Source organism: Musa acuminata, chromosome BXJ3-7 (genome assembly GCF_036884655.1).
Source record: "Musa acuminata AAA Group cultivar baxijiao chromosome BXJ3-7, Cavendish_Baxijiao_AAA, whole genome shotgun sequence".
Lineage (NCBI taxonomy): Eukaryota > Viridiplantae > Streptophyta > Magnoliopsida > Zingiberales > Musaceae > Musa > Musa acuminata.
Window position 1 is genome coordinate 30,368,779 of NC_088355.1, and position 11,630 is coordinate 30,380,408.

At 42.7% G+C, this 11,630-nt stretch overlaps 1 long non-coding RNA gene across 2 annotated transcripts; it reads left to right on the forward strand.

Moving 5' to 3' along the window:
- The first annotated feature begins 355 nt into the window (after positions 1–355).
- On the forward strand, positions 356–2,373 carry LOC108951919 (uncharacterized). 2 transcript variants are annotated; one of them, XR_010498206.1, is made up of 4 exons: positions 356–970; positions 1,058–1,160; positions 1,860–2,007; positions 2,128–2,373. It is a non-coding gene; the product is annotated as an uncharacterized LOC108951919 (long non-coding RNA). The 2 variants fall into 2 exon arrangements; XR_010498205.1 differs by having other exon boundaries at positions 1,860–2,373.
- The last annotated feature ends 9,257 nt before the right edge of the window (positions 2,374–11,630 follow it).

The window sequence follows — 11,630 nt, forward strand, 5'->3', positions numbered from 1 at the left end:
TGACTGTGGTCATGATGGGGTCAAAATGTGGCAGTGCTACACGATACGATGATGCCTATTAGTCTTAGAAACGATGACGAGAAGACAAAAAATGGTGGTATGTGTGTTTGCTGTACAATTCCAACTAATTTGCTCTACTTTCACATCAATGGCGACTGAAGAGGCCTCGACTGCTTCCGCGGCCTCCGACGAAGTGGGACTACGATGCCTCCCTCGTCTCCCGTGTCCGCGTCGTCGCTGGTGGCGTTGCTGCTGCTGCCGCTTGCGCTACCGCTGCCGCTGCCCTTGCCGTTTGAAGTCGACCCCCCATTCAGCGTCTCGCCTCCCTCGCTCCATCCCAATTCCGCCATCATATCCTGCAGCTGCGTTCGCTCAAATCCACCGACGACGTGTTACCACCGCACGCAAAAGACGAAGCAGAGCTCCCAAGCGTAAACCTCGCTCACCTTGCAACTGATGGAGCAGAACCTGATTCCAGGGTCCTTCGTAGAGGGCGGGAATATGAAACAGCACGTCCTGCACGCGTGATGTTCGATGATTTGTCCCGGTGCGCGAGGATCTCTCCTCCTTTTGATGTACACCACGCTGGCCCCGTTGTTGATGAGCTTTTGGATGTCCGAGGTGTCGATGAGCCCGGCGATGCTTTCTTCCAACACCGCCTCCTTGCGCGTGGCTTTGAACACCTTTTGGAATGGAAGAAGCCATCATCAGAATGCGAGGTCACGACGAAGGATGGTTGGTTGGTTGGTTGGTTTGACTCACCTGGATGATGTGTTGGTGCTCGTGGTTGTGCGCTGGTCTGCACAGGGCGCAGAAGGGAGTCATTCGGCAGTCGAAACAGTAGAAGTTGCAGGGTTTTTCATGGAGTTCACATTTTTCGTGAAACAAATCATGTGCGCTGATGAAATCCAGCAGCATCTGAAGCTTCATGTTTCCCATGTCACCCATCTGAATCAGCTGGAGAGTTAGGGTTTGTCTCAACTATTTGATCATCGTTTAGTAGCAGTCTTCTTCTCTCCATATATATTACTCTTAATATTCTTACATTCTTTTACAGGACTACTGGTAAGAACTCAACTGAGGAAGAAGGATGAACCAGCTAAGTCCGTCTGCAAGCAGAACAGAAGCCTAAACAAAGGTGGTTTACCATGGGTTTGTAGGTAAGACACACAGAAAGGAATTCTTTGGTCCTCTACGTAGGTAGTACCTGCCATGCATGCATGGGTGTGCAGTATTTTTTTATCATCAACTCTCTCTCTGTCTCTCTCTCTTTCCTCCTTCGATAAGCACACATCAAGGCACTAATTCTAAGTCTGCATGGAGATCTCTCTCTTTCGGGTTTCCAAGAGTTGCATAACTTCTACCCTGTTTAAACTCCGGTCGAATAAAGTTAAGACTAATTACAATATTAATCATTGTAATCAGCTACATTTAGTATTTCGATCCTTACACTATTAAAAATTATATTTATAAAAGTGAAACATTTAATCTCTTTTTTCTTCACCAACACTTGTTAGGTTTCAATTTCATAAATTTAAGAATCTCTATATAACTTTTGAAAATACATGGATCGAGATGTTAAGAGTAACTAATTACAAGGGATAATATATAAGTAGCTTAACAAAGATAAAGGATCTTTCGAGCTTATACGATTTGTAATTACAAGTCAAACAATTAGGCATTAGTTAGCCAAGCTAGCATAATATTTATTCACATGATTCGTAATTACAAGCCGAATAATTAGGCACTAGTTAGCCAAGCCGACATAATATTTATTCACATGCATGTATTTGTTGTTTTGGTTTTTTTTTTTTTTTTTGTGATTCATAGCTTCGGATCTAATTCTCTAATCGTTGCAGTGTTCTGCTCCGACTTAAGCTTCGAACCTTCGGGCTCACACGCTCATCAGATATCACAGCAACTGCTGCTTGTGCTTATGATGCCAAAGAAGCAAACAACTCATGGTTGAGGATGAGAAGAAGAGAGGAGGACAAGGACAACATGCAGGTAATGATCAAGAAGGACCATGGCTTAGAAGATCATCATAATATATATATACTCCTAGTTCTCGATTAAACAAAATAAAAAAAAAAGATCATCATGACTGAGCAATCGAATCGTATATAGAAACAGCACAGGAGCACTGCAAGAATTAACCTTGGATTGGATTGAGAAGGAAGAAGACGATGCGACGGCGAGAAGCAATCGTTGAGCGGCGGAAGAAGCTATTGGTTGATGGCTCGATAGCTTCAGAAAACTACAGTTCTTCGTCCACGTTTCATGTTGTATTTATAGGCTCAAATCTTCGGAATCGTGTACGATGCCAAGTCGGAGTCCGTTTCAAACTCGTGTCTTCGTTCTGGAGTTTTGAATACGTGCGTGTATATATATATGTATATATATATGTATATATATATATATGTATATATGTATATGTATATATATGTATATATGTATATATACATATACATATATACATATATATACATATATACATATATATATACATATATACATATATATATATATATAGAGTAAATGTAACTTATTAATGAAGGAATTCCAGAAAAATGAAAGATATAAAAAAAAAAGAAAGGGGATAGAGAATGGTCAACCATTTGATTATTGTCAATTCATTAATCCTTCATGCAATCTTTTTATTTTTCCCTTAGTTTTGAGCAAAATACTTTAATCTTTTTTATTTCAAAATTTCCGACTTTTTTTACTCGATTTAAAAGTTGTCATCAACGATGAAAAGAATCCCAAATGAGTTGGGGATCGCTGAGTCGTACATCACTAGATTACTAAAATTGCATCGTCTTATATAATATACAGGATGCCCATAAAATAACGAATATTATAAAAATGCAACATTTTGTCATATTATCAGTACAAAATGACCAAAAATCCCTCCCAATTTTGAGCAATAATCTCACACATTAAAAGAAATAATCTCTCATATTTTCATCATATAATGCCCAAAATACCATATTTTTAAAGGCAATGCAATAATAAAAAAAGATACCACATCTTTGTCACCTTATCATTTACCCTCTCAATTCTTAGTAATATGGTAAATCGCCCTCTTATACATTTGAAATTACCATCTCTTTGTCATGGACAAACTTCAAAACAAGATGTTTAATGTAATACTTATGTATGTTCATGTCTTTTGGTATGTTCATACTTTACACAACATGTAGAGGGACGACTAAGGGATTAATAGTCCCATTTTAGTTGGGTTTGGTAGCCGCTTTAGGCTTATAAATAAATGTTATGTTATGTGGACACTTATGATAGATTTTCAGTTTGTAATGGACCATTTTGACCCTTTGTTGTGTAACTGTTCAGAGCTTGTAAAGTATGTTTATAATTTGCATTGTCTATGAAGTGTTTCTTGGAATGTTTGCTTGTGGATCCCGAGTGAGGCATTCTCTCTAATCCGTTTTCTCTTTCGTAGGTCCTAAGGGACCATGGGAGGCTTCGGGGAGACTGACATTTGCGGTCGGACACGCAAGGGTGTCGTACGACTTAGGCAAAACCAGCTAAGTCCGTGACAAATGGTATCAGAGCAAGACAAGTACTCATAGAAACACTTAGCATGTAAATGTGGAAGACCTAGCGGGGCTGCGTTGAGGGCAGTCAGCACACGCGCGATCGTTTGAGGGAAAACGAGCATGGAGATGTAGGGAAAAGGAGTCGCTCAGAGGAGCGGGCATCTGAGATTGGCATTCAGAGGAATGACAACCCTTCGTGTAAGAGGCACCACAAGAACAGGCAAGCTTTGAAGAATGCGGAGCGCACAAAAGTTGGGATGGTTGAGTTTGAGTTACGGCTCAACGTTGACAACTATACTTGATGGTGCTAAAGGCAAGCGAGGCGTTTAGTAAAGGATGAGACCATGCAAGGTGGAATGAGTTGCTCAGTGACCGAAAGAGTTGTGCAAAGCTCACAAAGGTGAGGAGAATTGCTAACTCAAAGAATTTGATACTCATGCATGGGCTTGTATGTGGACGATGGAATGTTTGCGGCCATCCCAAGGCGACCGAAACTCGACGCCATTGAGCATTGAAATTTTCTCTTTGGCATATGAAGGATATGTCCGTAGGAGGCTGAAGTGTGCAATGAGTTCAGCATGTTGCTAGGCCTTAAGTCGGTAAATGTGAGACAATTAGATTGACCCACATGGCCTTCCATCGTTATAAGTAGGAACCGATTCCCGATGTAGGTTGAGTTGGTCGAGTCCCTCGAGACTCACCTATATCGCGATTCGCTATCTTGCTTACGACATAGAGATGTCACCGGTGACCTGAGGCCATGGTATACTTGGTCGAGTCCCTCGAGGGTATATCATCAAATCAGACTCATCTTGTAACGAAGGTGTTGACTTAACCGAGCATCATGGTTGGTCGAGTCCCTCGAGGCCATGGTGATTCGGAGGCCGAACAGGACGGGAATCACAAGGAGTTGTGATCGGCAAGAGTTGCCTACCTTTTAGGCTTAGTGTGATTGGTCGAGTCCCTCGAGGTTACACTAAGACGCTGATTGTATCCTGATCCCCACTAGAAGTCTGTCGGAGACTTCCGTTTCACGTGCTGAAGGTGTCGCGTGACTCGTTAGTAAAATAGTGGGAGCATATTAAGATAGAAATTCATATCTTGATAGTTTATTTCTTGCAAAATCTGTATGTTATTCATTTCTACTGCATCTTTATTTTCAGAAAATGTCGCTTTTAAATCCCTTACGTGGCATACTTGATGTCAACCGCCTCACTGGTCCAAATTATACGGATTGGCTCCGTAACTTGAGAATTGTTCTCACAGTGGAGAAAATCGTGTATGTCCTTGATACAGTGATGCCTACGCCCGAAGAAGGGGCAAGCGAGGATGAGATCGCTCGCTACGTGAAGTACATTGATGACTCCACTCTTGCTCAGTGCTATATGTTGGGCTCTATGACTCCAGAGTTACAGAGACAACATGAAAAGATGGATGCCAGATCCATTATCCTACATGTCCGCAAATTGTTTGAGGAACAGGGAAGGACTCAACGATATGAGATATCCAAGAGTCTTTTCCGCGCTAGGATGACTGAGGGGACACCGGTTCAGAACCATGTCCTAAAGATGATTGAGTGGATAGAGAAACTCACAGGTCTAGGAATGGTCCTAGAGGATAACTTGTGTGTGGACATTGTGCTTCAGTCCCTACCAGATTCCTTTTCACAGTTCATAATGAATTTTAATATGAACAAGCTTAAGGTGACTCTACCAGAGCTCCTCAATATGTTGAGGGAGGCAGAGAGTACTATTAAGAAAGAGAAGCCAGTTCTCTACACTGGTGAGACCAGAAAGAAAAGGAAAGCAGAAAGGTCCCTTAAGAAGGGAAAGGGCAAGGGCAAACAAGGTAAAGCAAATGTTGCTAAGAAAGACCCAGCAAAGGACAAAGGCCAATGCTTCCACTGTGGTAAAGATGGGCATTGGAAGAGAAACTGCAAAGAGTACCTTGCAAAAAGGGCGAAACAAAAGCTTGATGAAGCTTCAGGTACATTCATTATCAGTCTCCATTTGTCAGACTCTTATGATAACACATGGGTATTGGATACCGGTAGTGCTTATCATATATGCAATTCGTTGCAGGTTCTGGCAAGGCCTAGGAGACTAGAGAGAGGCGAGATGGACCTCAAGATGGGTAATGGAGCAAAAGTTACTGTATTAGCTGTTGGCGAGGTCGCCCTACATCTGCCTAGTGGAGCTTTTATTGCATTAGATGCATGTTATTTTGTTCCTTCTATTATCAAAAACATTATCTCCATTTCATGTTTAACAATTAGTGGATATAAATTTATTTTTGAGAACAATGGTTGTTCGATATTATTAGATGATAAGATCATCACGAAAGGAACATTGCATAATAGTTTATTTATGTTAGACACCACTCCACATATCATGAATGCAAATGTGTCCAAAAGGAAACGAGATGAGTTGAACAGTGCATACCTGTGGCATTGTAGGCTAGGTCACATCCATGAAAGAAGGATTCAAAAGTTGCTAAATGATGGATATCTAGATCCATTCGACTATGTGTCATATGCAACTTGTGAGCCTTGCATTCGTGAAAAACTGACCAAATCTCCGTTTAGTAGAATTGGAGAGAGAGCCAATGAGTTGTTGGAACTCATACATAGTGATGTATGTGGACCCATGTCAACTCATGCCATTGGAGGTTACTCCTACTTCATTACATTTACTGATGATTTCTCAAGGTATGGATATGTGTACTTAATGAAGTACAAATTCGAGGCCTTTGAGAAATTCAGAGAGTATAAGAATGAGGTGGAGAACCAGACTGGAAAGAGTATCAAAACTTTTCGATCAGATCGAGGAGGTGAGTACTTAAGTACAGAGTTTACTCAGTTCCTCAAGGACCATGGGATATTATCCTAATGGACACCTCCTTATACACCACAGCTCAATGGTGTCTTTGGAAGGAGAAATTGTACGTTATTAGATATGGTACGGTCCATGATGAGTTTCGCTGACCTACCCATCTCATTCTGGGGATATGCCCTAGAAACCGCAGCTTACCTTCTGAACAGAGTTTCAACTAAGTCGGTAGTGTCTACACCATATGAGATATGGAAAGGGAAGAAGTATGATCTTAAGGTTGTTAAGATTTGGGGCTGCCCTGCCCATGTTAGAAGACACAACCCCGATAAGTTAGAATCAAGGACAGAGCGATGCAAATTTGTGGGATACCCCAAGGAAACTTGTGGGTATTATTTCTATCATCTCGAGGACCAAAAGGTCTTTGTAGCTAAGAGAGCAGTGTTCCTTGAGAAGGAACACATTCTTGACGTAGATAGTGGGAGAATGATAGAATTGAGCGAGGTTGGAGAACCAAGCTCAAGCACCACTCTACAGCCCGAGTCTGTTCAAGTACCTAATACACAAGTATCAACTTTACGCAGGTCTGATAGAGTATCCCATCCTCCTGAGAGATATGTGGGACATATTAGAGCAGAGGATGTAGAGGATATTGATCCTCAGACCTACGATGAGGCTATTATGAGTATAGACTCCGGGAAGTGGAAAGAAGCCATGAATTCTGAGATGGATTCTATGTACTCTAATAAGGTTTGGAACCTAGTTGATGCGCCCGAAGGTATTGTACCCATCGGTTGCAAGTGGATCTTTAAGAAAAAGATTGGAGTAGATGGAAAGGTAGAGACCTATAAAGCAAGGCTAGTGGCTAAGGGGTATCGTCAAAGGTAAGGTGTTGACTACGACGAAATCTTCTCATCCGTAGCAATGATAAAATCCATCAGAATTCTATTGGCTATTGCAGCACACTATGATTATGAGATTTGGCAGATGGATGTGAAAATCGCATTCCTCAATGTGAACCTCGAGGAGGAGGTGTATATGATGCAACCTGAGGGATTCGTGTCCAAGAACTGCCCAAATAAGGTGTGTAGGTTGCTTAGATCCATTTATGGACTAAAGCAAGTTTCCCGAAGTTGGAACATAAGATTTGATGAGGCAATCAGATCTTATGACTTCGTTAAGAACGAAGATGAGCCTTGTGTGTATAGGAAGGTAAGTGGGAGCGCTATCACCTTTTTGGTGTTATATGTGGATGACATCCTCATCATTAGGAATGACGTAGGAATGCTATCCACAATAAAGACTTGGTTATCTAGACACTTCTCCAAGAAGGACTTAGGGGAAGCATCCTATATCTTGGGGATTAGAATCTATAGAGATAGATCCAAAAGGATGCTTGGCTTGTCCCAATCCAGGTACATAGAAACCATTGTCAAAAGGTTTGGCATGAAAAATTCCAAGAGAGGTCTCATACCGATGAGACATGGGATATCGCTTTCTACGAATATGACCCCAAAGACTCCAGAAGAAAGGGCAAACATGAATATGATACCTTATGCCTCAGCAATAGGGTCTATCATGTATGACGTGCTATGTACTAGGCCTGATATAGCGCATGCTCTGAGTGTCACGAGCAGGTATCAAGCAGATCCAGGCTTGGAGCACTGGAAAGCAGTAAAGTGTATCCTTATGTACTTGAGAAGGACTAAGGATCTTTTACTAGTATATGGAGGTAATAGCCTTAAGGTTGAAGGCTACACTGACTCAAGTTTTCAGTCTGATGTCGATGATAGCAAGTCGAATTCAGGGTATATGTACACCTTGAATGGAGGAGCAGTGTGCTGGAAGAGTTCCAAGCAAGATACCACTGCTGACTCGACCAAAGAGGCGGAGTACATTGCTGCATCAGATGCAGCAAAGGAGGGAGTCTGGGTGAAGAAGTTCATCACAGATTTGAGAGTCGTTCCGGGTAGCGAGGAGCCGATCTCCTTATATTGTGACAACAACGGGGCGATTACTCAAATAAGGGAACCCGAGTCTCATCAGAAGTGTTCTGAGGTGGTTCCAACTTATCAGAGAGATCGTAACCCGAGGATATGTAGCAGTGGAAAGAGTTCCATCCGAAGATAACATTGCAGATCCACTGACAAAGTCGTTGTCTCATTTTGTCTTTGAGCGTCACAGGGGTCTGATGGGGATCAGACACATAGGTGATTGGCTTTAGGTCAAGTGGGAGATTGCTAGTCATAGGTGCCCAGCAAGCCAATCACGTGAGTGATGGCACGTGTGACTTGATACAGAATCTTTTTGCTTATTATATTTTGGCGTATATCACTTTATAACTATTGCATAAATGCATATATATATTGTAATGTCCTTGGATTTGTGCAATGGGAATCGGATCGTGATGAGATCACGATAATGAGATCGATTCACCTTTAAACACATATCCTAAATAATCCCGGTCATAGGTTACTCGTGAGGGACATCGTGATAACCGGATAGACTAGTGTGCTGTATACCCGTCCATATGATGGATGCAGATGGTCTCATAGTTGCTCGTGTAGGGACACTAGGGATACAGTACAGGTGCTCATTGGAGAATGAGTTCGCTGATTGATCCGCTTACGGAATGCTGGATGGTTGATGATGCCTTATTGTCAGACAGCGATTCTGTAGTCCTAGTGGTGTATCTGGTCCTTAGACTTGAGACACCAAGGATGTCCTGTATGAGTGCTCCACTCTTTGATACCAGACTTATAGGTTTGGTTGTCCCAGATCTAGTATAGCTGGTCATTGGGAGTGGTAGTCGACCTTACGAGGGCTATTGAGTGTCGACAGAGGATCATCCACTCTCGGCGTCATGAGAGGAATATCCCATGTGTTCTTGCTCAGACAAATCCCTGGCCAGGGTCATTCGGGTTGAGAGAGAAAGAGTTCTCCGGGAGAATCCGATTAGAGCGAGACTTGAGTAGAAACCGTATGGGTCTGACAGCACCATGCTCGATATACGGTCTCTAGGATATTAGATGGATGAGGGACTATAGGTACATGGTAACTGAGGACAGACAGGTCCAATGGATTGGATTCCCCTATATCGTCTGGGGACTACGGCGTAGTGGCCTAGTACGTCCGTAGTCGATGAGTCGAGTGAATTATTACAGAGATAATAATTCACTGAGTTAGAAGGAGTTCTGATAGGTATGACTCACGGCCAGCTCGATATTGGGCCTAGAGGGTCACACACATATGGTAGGCATTGCGATGAGTAGAGGTTCGGATATGAGATATCCGACGGAGCCCTTGTCTTATTGGATGCAGATCCAATACCCACTAGGGAAGGACCCATTAGGGTTTGACACGAGATCTCTATAAATAGGAGGGATTCACAGCCTCATAGGCTAGAGTCTTTGCTTGCCTTTCCTATTCTCCTCTCCCTCTCCACCTAAGAGTAGGCCTGGAGTTTTGAGGAGCGTCATCGCAACCCTGCTGTGTGGATCACCGCTAGAGAGGAGGACGCTTGACCTCCTTCACCCTCTCCTAAGGATCTGCAAGGAAACAGGGATATACGATCTCCCTAGGTAACACAATCTCTATACGCAGTTTTGTGTTTTGCGGAATTTTGCGCACCAATCTTCGAACGACGACGAACATCTTTTTGGGAATCGGGGATTTTTGTTTTCTTGATCTTCCGCTGCGCATATGATGTCGCCCCCCAATGATTTCCCAACAGAGCATGCAGAGGTAAACTCCAAGTACCGAGATAAGGCTGAAGGGTAGAGGCCAAGGAATTTCGTAAGATTGGTGTTAACGAGCTTCTCATCAAGATTGCCGAAAGTGAAGGACTTCGGGTCAGGCAAGAGTGCACAACCAAGGAACGAAGCAGGCAGTACGCGGTGTTATACCTTTGCTACTCAATGGAGTAGGCGACAGGATTGATGGAGAAGACGGTACAATCCTAGAGGCGACCAAATCTATTAGAGAATTACTCCAAGTTGGAGTGAAAACTTCCTGCATTCCAGAAGTTCGATGACATTGAAAAGGTGAATCACAGTAACTAACTCAATGCAAGGAGTGCAAACACTTCAAGTACTTTAGAAGTGTGAGCAAAGAGCAGACGAAGGCCAGTAACTAGCTCGATACATAGAGTACAACCTCGAGAAGGTGGGCGAAGTCAAGTAACCTTTGCATTCTCAACCCTTAAGAGAATGGGCGAAACTTAGTACCCTGATTCTCTTATCTATCCAGTAGAGGAGCTCTGCATAGGTTCAAAGACCCTTCGAAGATAATGGAAGACAATAGTTGTCAAATCCTCACCAACGGTGATCAGTGTTATTGAGTGTAGATTGTCCGCTTCATTTCCCAACGAAATGTCAATCGAAAGTGGAAGTAATGCGAACCTACTTGGAAGTGACAACTAAGTGAAAGAAGAGTTAATGGGCAAATTTTGTGGAGGAAGGACCCAAAACTTCAAAAGTTTGCTAGACGATGCTCGTTAAAGCTCCAACAAGCATCCACCCAATTCAAGCAGCATGAAGCATTTGAGAGACTAGCGCAGTAAGGATGGTCTTTTCCTTTATCTGGAGGATTCGTAGGAATCAACAAGGATCAACACAACTCAGCCAACCCCACACCAGAGTCAGAGTCATTTGTGAGTTGAAGTAGCATAGCGGATCAAAGATTCGACTACTCAAAAATAGCAGCGGAGAGCAGCTAGGAGCCAAGAGGCGCATTGCAGCTGGAGTAGAAGATTGAAGACTCAGCAAAGGCGAGGAGTTGTAGTGTTCACAAAGGCTTCCATAAGGATGTCGAAGGAATAAGTGGGGGAGAATGTCACGGACAAACTTCGAAACAAGATGTTTGATGTAATGCTTATGTATGTCCATGTCTTTTGGTATGTTCTTGCTTTGCACAACACGTAGAAGGACATCCGAAGGCTTAATAGTCCCATTTTAGTTGGTTTGGTGGCCACTTTAGGCTTATAAATAAATGTTGTGTTATATAGACACTTATGAGAGATTTTCGGTCTGTAATGGACTATTTTGACCCTTTGTTGTGCAACTATTCAGAGCTTGTAAAGTATGTTTGTAATTTGCATTGCCTATGAAGTGTTTCTTGGAATGTTTGCCTGTGGATCCCGAGTGAGGCGTTCTCTCTAACCCGTTTTCTCTTTCGTAGGTCCTAAGGGACTATGGAAGGCTTCGAGGAAGCTGATCTTTGCGAACAGATATGTAAGGGTGCCACA